Source organism: Elgaria multicarinata, chromosome 7 (genome assembly GCF_023053635.1).
Source record: "Elgaria multicarinata webbii isolate HBS135686 ecotype San Diego chromosome 7, rElgMul1.1.pri, whole genome shotgun sequence".
NCBI classification, from domain to species: Eukaryota; Metazoa; Chordata; class Lepidosauria; order Squamata; family Anguidae; genus Elgaria; species Elgaria multicarinata.
Window position 1 is genome coordinate 28,500,291 of NC_086177.1, and position 13,209 is coordinate 28,513,499.

Genomic DNA, 13,209 nt, shown 5'->3' on the forward strand with positions numbered 1-13,209 from the left:
ATCACAGCCCCTCCTCGCAGGGTGCGCAGAGGCTCAGACAAGCTGCCCTTCCAGAGCTGGGCAGGGGGGTGGACTTTGGGGAGGCATGGAAGAAATGGCACCCACAGGCTGAGCCTCAGAAAAAGGGGCAGGGCTGCACCCCCAATAAGCTTTGGGACAGCACAAGTGATACCCTCTCACACACACCACTGGAAGGCAACCCCCCTCCGTGCCCAGAGCTCGCCTTGCCTAGGGTGCAAAATAATCTGGCACCGGCCCTGGTCGCAAGACCGCTTTTTTGGCAGCAACAACCCTAGGCAACATCTGCCTTCGACTGTGTCTGTGGAAAGGGTAGGACTAACAAACAGAGCTGGTTGCAATGTTACACCTGGATGAGCAGTTTTTTTTTTTTTTTACTGCTATGGATGGCTAAACTCCAAGTTAGCAAGACTCAGACACAAATGAATCAGCAGGTTAATTTCAGCTGAGTTATACTGGCAGCGTATATTGTTCCATTTATAGATTTGTTGCACAAGTTCTTCGCCCAGGGACAGGATCCGATCAGCCCCAAAGCACGACTCCACACTTTAGCGACAGAGGGTTCAAAAGCGCTTTATTGGTTAGTAATCAAGGTCTGGTCTCTTGGAAAGGTGAGCAGTCAGACAGAGAAGCAGAGGATTCAGTACAGCATTTGAAGCCTGCAAAGGGCAGTGCCCAGTAGCAGCATGAACCAATCAGAACGTAACACTGGAGCGTAAGTAATCTGTGTTAAACAATCCCTTTGCTCTACTGTAAGCTAACTTTTGCACTGGAGCCGAGGCTCTTGTTTTTGTTAGATAAGACAGACACAAGGAGACACCCTCGGGTACGTGACGCCTCGCTTGCTGCATAATGGCTGCTTCATAGTTTCCTTTTGAAAATGGAGTCACCTATGCTAACAGATTCATTAATGGTGCCATAAATACATACACTAGAATAATGACATAAGAATAGCTATGCTGAATCAGCCCAAATGCCTAGCTAGACCAGTATTCTGTTTACACAGTGGGCAGCCAGATATGTATGAGATATCCAAGAGCAGGATGTGAATGCAAGAGCATCTTCCTGTTCCTGCTCTCCACCAGCTGGCAGTCAGAGGCCTGCTGCTTCTGATGCTGGAGGTTAATAACCTAGGGTGACCATATGAAAAGGAGGACAGGGCTCCTGTATCTTTAACAGTTGCATAGAAAAGGGAATTTCAGCAGGTGTCATTTGTATATATGGAGAACCTGGTGAAATTCCCTCTTCATCACCACAGTTAAAGCTGCAGGAGCTATACTAGAGTGACCAGATTTAAAAGAGGGCAGGGCTCCTGCAGCTTTAACTGTTGTGATGAAGAGGAAATTTCACCAGGTTCCCCATATATACAAATGACACCTGCTGAAATTTCCTTTTCAATACAACTGTTAAAGATACAGGAGCCCTGTCCTCCTTTTCATATGGTTAGGATGGCAGTTTTAGTGTGAGATACACCATTATTTCATTCTTTCGGACGTCTTAACATGTGGGATACAGCCTGCCCACCTAGAAATATACTTTGCCCCTTCTGTGCCCCCCCTTGATTTTTTTTCCTGGTGCCACCACTGTTTACAGAGCCATCATGACTAGTAGCCATTGATAACTTTATCCTCCATGAAAAAGGAGACTGAAGGCATTTTCCAGTCTTCATTGCCCAACCAGCAAGAATTAGCTAACAGTGGCCTACATTATAGGGTTGTTATAAATAGGCATGTGCTCTGCTCCGATTAGGAGCGGAGAAGCAGTAGCGGATTGGCCTGCTCCGCCTTACCCAGAGGCGGAATAGAAGCGGACCGCGGACCCCTAGAAGCAAGGCGAAGAGAAGCGACCATTTTTCGGAGCTCCTAGTTCAGGCGGAGTGCTCCGGTCGCCATCTTGAAAACATTTCGCCATAGGATTGCATTGCGGGAAATAATCGCGCGTAACTAGGTTGTTTTTGAAGCTATTGTTCTGGAAATTCTTGTGCACAGAGAGTCGTGGATGGGGGTCATTTTGAGACTACTCTCATCTCTCTGCGTCGTGCGGGTCACATGCTAGAATTTTTTAAAAATCGGGTCAACAGCGCGGCTCAAATGGTGATTTTCGGCTTTTCGCCCATAGGATTGCATTGCGGGAAAGAATCAGGGATAACTGGGGGGGGTTAAGCTATCGTTCTGAAAATTCTTGTGCTTAGACAGTCGTGGATGGGGGTCATTTTGAGACTACTCTCACCTCTCTGCGTGGTGCGGGTCGCGTGCTATATATTTTTAAAAATCGGGTCAACAAACATTACAAACAGGGACAATGCGGGTCAAACGGAGGTTTTCGCCCATAGGATTGCATTGCGGAAAACAATCGGGGATAACTAGGGGGGGGTTAAGCTGTCGTTCTGAAAATTCTTGTGCTTAGACAGTCGTGGATGGGGGTCATTTTGAGACTACTCTCACCTCTCTGCGTCGTACGGGTCGCGCGCTAGAATTTTTTAAAAAATCGGCGGGAAAAATACCTTTTTCAAAGGGCTGAGGGGCAGAGTCAGCTCCCGGTCATGATCACATGATCCCAAAGTTAGAGGAGGGCATAGGCAAAACGGGTAACTTGGGATTCTGGGAAACTTCTCTTTCTTCATCTGAACGGACTTTTCCAAGTGTTTTTTAACACAGTAGCCCCACCCTATTGGAAAGGGGTGTGAATGGGTGTTGGATTTTCATAAATTCCCCCAAAATCAGGGGATGATGGGACTGCCTTGAGTCTCGGTGTGCGTATGTATCCCTGGATAAGCTTTCATGGTGGCGAGTTTGAGGTTTCTAACGTGCAAATTGACGGAGCTATGGAAAGGGGTGTGAATGGGGTGCCCGATTTTCAAAAATTCCCCAAAAATCAGGGGATGATGGGATTGCCTTGAAACTTGGCATCCATGTGGACACATGGATAAGCTATCATGGTGCCAAGTTTGAGGTTTCTAACGTGCAAATTGACGGAGCTATGGAAAGGGGTCTGAATGGGGTGCCCGATTTTCAAAAAATCCCCAAAAATCAGGGGATGATGGGATTGCTTTGAAACTCGGCGTGCGTGTGTATACCCCCATGAGGTGTCATGGTGCCAAACATGAGGTTTCTAACTTGAACAGAAAAAAAGTTGTATCATTTTTTAGCTTTCAATGCAACCCTATGGGGGGAAAAAACGGAGCTCCGATCCGGATCCGGATCCGGAGCTCCGAGCGGAGTGGAGTGGAAGTGGGCGGAGCGGGGGTGAGGCGAAGTGGCCTGCTCTGAAAATCGTGGATCTGCAAGTGAAGCGGAGCGGGGGGTCTGTGCACACCCCTAGTTATAAAGGTTCGGGAAATAGGAACATAGGAACCTGCGTCATAGCCTGTCAGACCATTGGCCCATCTAGCTCAGTATTGCCTACACTATAAGAAGTGGAAGCTGGTGGCTCTGATTTTGGTGGGACTGTGAATCCATTTTGGGTTTCACTCAGAATGAGACAGAACTCTAGAGGAGTTATTGAAAGTACTGAACCCATTTTGGGTAGAGGGTTCAGCAGTTTAGCTAATGCCTGCACAGGGCTAAAGTGGAATTCTGTCCTATCAGAATCAATAATAATAATAATAATAATAATAATAATAATAATAATAATAATAATAATAATAATAATAATAATAATTTCTTACCTGCCTCTCCATTCTGATCGAGGCAGGGAACAACAATAAACAATAAAATACATTAATTCATTGCTATTTGGTTAGGCTTCAACTGTGAAGAAAGGAAGAAGGAGCAAAGGATAAACACAACATGATTCTCAGCATGTTTTTGCCCGAGACCAAATTAATTTGGATATTTTGGAGGGGGGAGCTGAATGTTATCTGCAATGAAATAATAGGTGACTTAATCATTAAGATAGATGAAAGTCTTATAAAAGAAAACCCTTCTGGACTGCATTAATTTAGGCCTGTATTGAAACATCAGATTCAAATTAGCCAGGTTTTTACCAAGGTCTATTCAAATGCAAATTATATTTTTTGCTCCTATAAATAGCATTGAAGATAATTCTAGACTTTAAGTTCTCTGTTGTTTAGCGACTTTTTCTTGAATGAAATAATTCCTCTCACTCTGCTATTAACATCCCAGATTAATTCTCTCTCTCTCTCTCTCTCTCTCTCTCTCTCTCATTCAAATGTTCTCCTCACCTAAACTAAATATGCCATGTTAAACCTTTGATATTGGTTGCAAAATTCCAGTTGACTTTGATGTATGATGAGTTTCAAAACATCAAAAGGTAAATCCCTCATATCCTTTTAATAGCTATAGGTGTACAAGTCTCCTCCAATAATTAATTATAGGTCCTTCAGGGTTTGCTTTTTTGTCATTGCTGCCACTGCTTGGATTCGTTGCCTACAGAAATATTCCTTTTAAAATATAACCAGAATTGAACACTGAATGCCAAAAGAAATTCTGTTAGTTCCTTAAACAGTGGTATTAATGCCTCCCTGACCAGGTTGAAAATGATTTAATTGGTGCATTCTGGAAATACATCTAAGCCTCTGATCCACATATTTATTTATTTATTACATTTTTATACCGCCCAATAGCCGAAGCTCTCTGGGTGGTTCACATAACCATATATCCTTCTTTAGTACAAAATGTGTTACATTTCATTGTCCCACTGAAGTCAACAGGAGTTCTCATGAGTATATTTGCATAGTTATATCTTTATGCTAAGTACCTAATCAAACTTTGAATTTTCAAACATAGCTTCCCAAAGAATTATTTACTTCATGGATAGACAGATTCCATCATTGGCTGCAGTATTTTCGTAGGCATGGCATTTGACATTTGACATTTGACATTGAAGTCATCCCCTTCAAATGGGAACACAACTATTTGTTGAACTTTATCTTCACAAAAACTTGGGATGAATGGGAAAGTCATTTTTTTAGGCTGGTTTTGTTGTTGCTGATTTCTCCAAATCCATCTTATGGGAGGATGAAGAGACCAACCAGAGAAAAAACTAGTTTGTTTGTCAATACTCAGTATTAGCCCTAAATAAAACAATATGAACACACAATGGCATGTGAAGGAGAGAAACTTCATAAAAAGTCATAAGGAACAGACCTGGTTGCCTTAAGAGCAAAATATCAGGAGCACTGTTATGTGGAATGTTAACAAATGTGAGATGTCAAAGGTGTCCCGTCGCTGTCTGAGAGGAGAACACATGCTGTCACTGCTGCTTCCTGCCTTCCCTGAACATAGGGTGACCATATGAAAAGGAGGACAGGGCTCCTGTATCTTTAACAGTTGTATTGAAAAGGGAATTTCAGTAGGTGCTATTTGTATAAATGGAGAACCTGGTGAAATTTCCTCTTCATCACAACAGTTAAAGCTGCAGGTGCCTGCCCTCTAAAGAGGGAATTTCACCAGGTTCTCCATATGACATAGAGCAGCCCTGTCCTCCTTTTCATATGGTCACTCTACTGAACAACCCTCCCCTTTGCCAGCTGTGGGACTCTCTTGAAAGCTTGGCCATTTGGAGATGGAAACAGGGTGGGCAGCTGCTCTAGAGAGCCCTGCCAGCTGCTTTCTCACTGTGGCAAATGCCACAGCAGGAGAGCACTCGGTGGGGCTTCCCAGAGCACTTGCTGGAGGTGGTGGCCAGCCCATCTGGTAGGGTGGGGGGAGCGACACAATTCACCGCTTCTCTGCCTAATGTGGGTGCCTCAGTTTGCCTGATGGTAGGGCTGGCCCTGAGTGCAAACAAGCCAAAATCAAATATGGAGATCAACCCTTGAGCTATGTATGAGTCAGTTTTCAATGAGTTAGTTGTCCACATGCAGGATGTGTATAGCCTCATGTTTCCTGTCTTCATGTTATTACACCTTGCCGCACTTATTCATGATCATCTCCATTGGCTTTAGAGACAGCAGCATCAACAAAATGCATCTGGAAAAACAACACTTGTCCCGGTTCTTCATGGGGGTAAATTTGGCCGAGACAGAGGTTGTGCACAGACATGACACAGATATCCATAATCCTGGGTGTAACTCCAATAAAATGATGCCATTAGAGATGGGAACAGCCTGTACAGCAGGGATGGGCAAGTTTGGAAGACTTGGGGGGCATTTTTGCCACATTTCCTCCTCCTGCACTGCAGAAAAAAATAAATGAAAAATAAGAATACAAATTTAAAAAGTTGCGTCTGGAATGGCTATGGAGTTCCAAAAGGCTCACAATTAACTTGTTTTCAATCTCATTTTGACCCTTTTGGTGCTCCATGGTCAAAACAACCAACTTCAAAATTATTATTTTTTAAAACACAGTACCAATAAAAACCAAGGTTGTTCAGGAGGTACCAGAGGCAGAGAGTTCCATGGAAAGGGGGCCACCATACTGAAGGTTCTTCTCCCGGTGGACTGTAATTGGGCCGTAAGTCCATGTGGGACTACCAGGAACATGCTCTCTGATGACCTCAGTGACCAGGCATGTTGATAATGGAGAAGGCACTCTCTCAGGTATCCTGGTCCAAAGTAGCTTAGGGCTTTTTACACCAATAGCAAAACTTGGCCTGGTGGCAAATAGGCAACCAATTCAGTTCCTTCAACAAAAGAGTTGCATGCTGAAAAGGAGCAGCAACTGCTAGCTAAGCTGCTGCATTCTGTACCAGCAATAGCTTCTAGAGCAGCTTTAAGGGCAGCCCCACATAGAGTGCATTGCAGTAATCTAGTCTTGAGGTTACTAGCACCTGTACCACTGTGGCCAAGCTATCCTTGTCCTGGAAAGTCTGTAGCTGGTGAACCAGCCTAAGTATTAAAAGGGACTCTGAGCTGCCATGGCCACTTGGGCTCCAGTGATAGTGATGGATCTAGGAGTGCCCCCAGGCTATGAAACTGATCTTTCAAAGCGAGTGCACCCCTATCCAGAACAGGCAATGAGCCTATCTCCTGGACTTTGGCACCATTCAGCCAATGGGATGCTGTCTTGCCAGGATTCAGCTTCAAATGTCACAGAGAGACAGAGTTGTGTGTCATCAGCTTACTGATGGCACTTGGCTCCAAATCCAGTAAGGACCACTCCCAGCAGCTTCAACCACATTGGGGACAAGATGAGACCCTGCGGAACCCCATAGCTCAATTACCAAGGGGCTGAGGAGTGGTCACCCAATGTGACTTTCTGAAATCAGCCCCATAGATAAGTCTGGAACCACTGTAATACACAGAGTCCAATGCCCATCTGACGGAGTCGGTCCAGGAGGATACCATGGTCTATGGTATGAAAAGCTGATGAGAGATCAAATACAATTTACACGATTCATACCTCTCTCTCTCTCTCTCTCTCTCTCTCTCTCTCTCTCTCTCTCTCTCTCTCTGTGTGTGTGTGTGTGTGTGTGTGTCTGTCTGTCTGTCTGTCTGTGTCTTGTGCACTTACCAGAGGGTAAGCCATAGCCAAAATTGCCATCATCAAAGTTGATGGAGGTAGCAGAGGCAATGCTGCAAGTGTGAGCTGTGCCACACAGATAACACAACACAGTGCCTGAGGGGGGGGGGCAACAGAGTACTAAAGTTGCCCAACAATGGTCTTGGTGGCCATTGTGCAGGTCCTCCATTATGTTGCATAAGCTATGTAACATGTACCCATGCCCTTCCTCTTCCTCATCTGATATTGCAGGAGGTGTGTCCATGCTGTGATTAAGAGGACCCAGGCAGCCTGGCACACTGAGCCCAGGGCGGGGGGGATCTACACTACTGCATTAAAGCGCTTTATAACAGTTTTGACAACTGTTGGGGCCCAGGACACACTGCATATACAGGTTTCAAAACGTTTTCAAAGCGCTTTAAAGCGCTTTAAAAGCAGTAGTGTAGATCCCCCCACCCTGGGCTCAGTGTCTGGATGTCTTACCTGAGTCCCAACCAGTGCTCAGTCATGATCACAATTATTGCATGTCCTAACCAGGCTGGGATGTGAAAAGGTGATGTCTGAGAGTACTTTAACTTCTATGCTTTAGCAGCCTTGACTTTGTTTCTGCAAATTGATCTACACCTTTTAGCTTTGCAAGGCCAAATGTCTGTGTTGTTGCCAGACATTCTTACAGTACGGCCGTGCTTTGCAAATAATGTCATAACAGCACATAATCAAGACGTCAAAGGGATGTGGAAAGAACTTAAATATTTGCTTTGCTAATGAACTTGGCTTTTATGCAAGCTACTTTATCACACCCCACTTTTCCTCATTCATCCATTAGCCCTTCCATGAATATAGCTATAGTGTCCAACAGAAAAGGATCAACACCACTGTGGCAACTGAGTTCCCCCATAGAAAGCAGCTGCAGCATCTAAAAAGATGGAATATAAAGTCTTCATAATTGATCACACTGTTCATACAAGCTTATTAGTATCATTTCTGCTTCTATAACAGTCGCAATGTATTGGGGGTCCCATTACCCCCCTTTATGGTTCACATATTGTATTTGACCAGTTGTCCAAATGACGGTAGTTATGAGTAATCTACTTATCAGAGAATTGCATCGCAAAATTCTGAGAGGAGCAAATGCCAAAGAATAACCACGTTCCACTTCACGTATTGATTCAGGAAGTGCAAAATTGATAAGTTTGTATCAAAGCATGTACTGCACAAAATTCTCCCCCATCCCTAATTGACAGTCTTTCCACGCACTCAAGAACACCGCATAATTTTTGACTGCATGGAGAGTGTACACATTTGTAAATGTGTGGGCTTACTTTTCAAATTTGTATTGAACAGTGGATGTCAGGATGGGGGTATGTGATGTTGTGGTGACTCTGGGCTCTATGTTGGATATATACATGAAGCTGCTAGAGTGGACAGGCCACCCTTTATATCCTGTCTTACTTCAACATCAGATTTAGCCCTAAATTTTACAAGCCTATCCAAGAGTCAAACAACACATTATGGTAATTGTGCAGCATGTAACTGATTATAATTTCTCTCTTTTAAAACTCTACAGTAAGTGGGCATGTCTCTGATTTAGTTCAGGATCACTGCATACCTAGGGTGACCATATTTGGGGAACCAAAAAAGAGGACACCTAGTGTGTGTGTGTGGGGAAGCAGCTTTCTGAGTCCTGCAGAAAGTACGTTATTCCCCCGCCACCTTAAAGAACCCGATTGGAGTGGAGGAGGGGAAAGGATTTCATTCTGCACCACCACCATCCACTCCAATTGGGGCCTTTTCTATAATGTCCACGAATGACCCACTTTCCCCTTTAAGACCTCAATTGGAGCTCGGGGTGGGGGAATGATGTGCCTCAAGAAAGCATGTCACTCCCTCCTGCCATGCTAATGGCAGCCTTAAAGAGGAAGGTGTGTCATTCCAGGACATTATTGAAAATTATAGAAAATCCCCCTTGACACCATGGAAAGAACAAAAAACAGGACAAATCCGAGGAAATCCTGACAGTTGGTCACCCTATGCATACCAGAAGGGGTGCATTAGACTCCTCCCCACAATTTTTTGATGCCAACAGAGGCTTTGGGAAAAATGGTGAAGGGAAGGTTTAATTCTCCCCTCCCAATGCAGTGGTTGTGCACTTACTCCAGGAATAACTAAATAAATAATGATTACTACATACTATGCACTTTCTTTCTTTCTTTCTTTCTTTCTTTCTTTCTTTCTTTCTTTCTTTCTTTCTTTCTTTCTTTCTTTCTTGTTTCTTTCTTTCTCTCTTTCTTTCTCTCTTTCTTTCACTTTTATACCGCTCAATAGCCAAAGCTCTCTGGGCAGTTAACATAATGTGTAGCTTGACCCCAAGATGAAGTACATTTAAGGGAGGTTGATATATTGAGCTAAATAGTTCAGTAACCAATGATGTCACCACAGAGGTGTAATATTTTGTTATTTACGTATCCTATTTTCTGCTGATGGCTTCTGCTTTGGTGGTTGGAGATGTGTTTACCTGCATGTCTCCAGATTGTCGGGAACGAATATCTCATGAGTGTATGTTATGAAATACAGACAGAATTGTATCTCTTACTGCAATTACCTCACACACAAAAGAGCGTGTGTGTTTGTTCAGAAGGCATCCTTTAATTAGTATAAATTGCTCACATATTGACTAATGCTTGAAGTGTGCTAAGATCAATTTGTAACTGTTTAACAATGAGGAACATTTCTTTAATGTCTGTCTGTCTGAGCTTTGATCATGAATGTACCACTGAATGTCCTTGAAGATGAGCAAGGCACAATGAGGTTATTATTCCAGAATTTATTAGTCTCTGCAAAAATTGTTTAGGCCCAGCATTTGAAAGCATCAGGTATCTCCACCAACTGAGAAATAGGTAACTCAGGCATTCTAGGAGATTATAGAAATTGATTTTTGACATCAACAAAATAGTTTTATGTGTTTCAGCAACTTTCCATGAAAATTAGATTCCTTTGATCATGTACTGGAATCTTCCTTATCAATATATTAATTTGGAAAGGCACGTCTTTGTGTAAACTATTAATGAGAAAATAAAATGCACACAAGAGAGCAATTTGGGGGTTCCTGGGTGAGTGTCCTTGGGGCAATAGGATTGTTTGGATTACCCCTTCCAATGTCAGAGACCCCAGAAGGCGGAGTCAGATATTTGACCCTCCTCCCTTTGCAGCTAGCATGGAAAAAACTGCATCAGCTGCCCTCTGAGGTCAGAAAAGCAGCCTCAGAGAACAAGGGAAGGAGGCGTCCCAGATAATGCTGACGGTGAGCGGCAGGAACAGTAGATGCCGCTGCCTACTTGCTCATTGCCTCTCTGCCTGTCAAGCAAGCAATTGGTGGCAAGGGTAAGAACTACGATGACGAGCAATCGCAGCTGGTGATGATGGCGGCAAGAAGCTTGGCTATATATGCCTAAATCCGGATCCAGTCCTGTGTCTGTCCAGTATGATCCCATACCACTTTTTTTTGGGTGGCCATATGAAAAGGAGGACAGGGCTCCTGTATCTTTAACAGTTGAATAGAAAAGGGAATTTCATCTGGTGTCGTTGTATGCATGCAGCACCCAGTGAAATTCCCTCTTCATCACAACAGTTAAAACTTCAAGAGTCCTACCCTCTTGACCAGATACAAAAGAGGGCAATGATACAGCAGCTTTAACTGTTGTGATGAAGAGGGAATTTCACCAGGAGCTGCATGCATGCAAATGACACCTGCTGAAAATCCCTTTTCAATACAACTGTTAAAGATACAGGAGCCCTGTCCGCCTTTTCATATGGTCACCCTACTTTTTTCCAAAATGGCAAGTGTTTTTTCAGCAGACCACTCTAACCCTAGCCCATAAATTTCCACATGCTTAATAGAACTCCTGTAATGATCTGTGCAAGGCAAGCATTTTGCCACTTGGCATTTGCACTAACTGCCCATCTCCATATCCTCATTACTATTTTATTTATTTTATTTATTACATTTCTATACCGCCCAATAGCCGGAGCTCTCTGGGCGGTTCACAAATATATACATTCTGAATATATACATTGCCAGTACAAGACTGCACCCATGATTGGGAGACAGGAGTGCTCTGATAATAATGTCTTGAACTGATGTAGCAAATTTCAGCTACTGAAAGCGCTTTACATACATTATCTTATCAGGTGTTACATTTGTCTTGTAAACAACTGGCCACTGTTATTATAACTCCCACAACACAGGTTGGTGGCTTTTCCACATCTGGTACCCTTGAGATGTTTGGAGCTTTAATTCCCATCGGCCCCAGCCAGCATGGCCAATAGTCAGGAACCCTGGGAGATGTAGTCCAAAAATCTGGAGGGCACCAGGTTGGGCAAGGCAGCCTAGTGAGAGTTTGTGGCTCCAGTGGGATTTGAACCAGGGATTACATGGTTTACAGCATTCACATATGACTATCATAGGAATCGAGGAAGTTCCCTTATATTGAGTCAGACCACTGGCCCGTCTAGCCCAATACCATCGACTCTAACTGACAGGGGCTCTGCAGGGTTTCAAGCAAGGTTCTTTCCTCACCCTACCTGGAGATGCCGGGGATTGAACCTGCTGCATGCAAAGCATCTGCTCTGCCACTGAGCCACAGCCCTTCCCTTGAGCCCTGGCCCTTCCCTTAACAGGCTAGACCAGCTCAAATGGGTTTTGGGATTTGAAAGTCCTTGAAAAATGTGGTGGCTTCTGTGGTTACTGTACCAGATCAGGGCATGGAATCAATGCAGAGCTATCTCAGCACACCAGGAAAGTTTAGGATTTGGCTGCTACCATTCTGTCAAATTCCCACAGGAGCTAAGCAGCATTGTTTGGTGTGCATGTGTTGGGGTGGGGCGGGGAGCTGCCGAATCTGGGGGGGGGGGGATCTACACTATTGCTTTTAAAGCACTTTGAAAACGTTTTGAAACCTGTATATGCAGTGTGTCCTGGGCCCCAACAGTTGTCAAAACTGTTATAAAGCACTTTAAAGCGCTTTAAAGCAGTAGTGTAGATCCCCCCTGCTTTCCATCCCTGTACAGGCCCTCTGATGTGAATCAGGAACAGTGAGAGTAAGTGATGAAGATGGGTGGCCAATGGGCATTTGAAATGTGCCACCTTCTTCCAGGGTTGGCCCTCTCGTTCAACAAAAAGGAGGAGCAAAATGAACTGCGACGCAGTTGAAGCTCCGTTGTTCCCCCACCCCTTCTCCATGGGGCAGGGCTTCAGGGAGGGGAGGGCCCCCACATGAGGCATCTGTGGACCAGATGGGTCAACCTCATGGGCTTAATTTGGCCCACAAGCTGGAGGTCCCCAATCCCTGGCTTACTAGAACATGCTTCATAGTTGTCTTTAAAACTCAAGGCTCCATGGTTGGAGTCCAACAGCAGATAAGTGAATGCCAAAAGGGTTCCTTGTAGACAGAAATTGTGACAGTCACTACAGTGAGACAACTCTGTTAATTGTAGGGTGACCATATGGAAAGGAGGACAGGGCTTCTGTATCTTTAACAGTTGTATTGAAAAGGGAATTTCAGCAGATGTCAATTGTATATATGTAGCATCTGGTGAAATTATTTCTTCATCACAATAGTTAAAGCTGCAGGAGCCCTGCGATCTTTTGTAGGGGTGTGCACGGACCCCCCGCTCTGCCCCGCGGGCTGATCCGAAAATTTCGGATCGGCCTACTCCGCCCATACGCTACTCCTTTTCGCCGCGGAGCTCCAGCTCCGAATCGGAGCTCTGCAGTGGAGGGGAGTGGTGC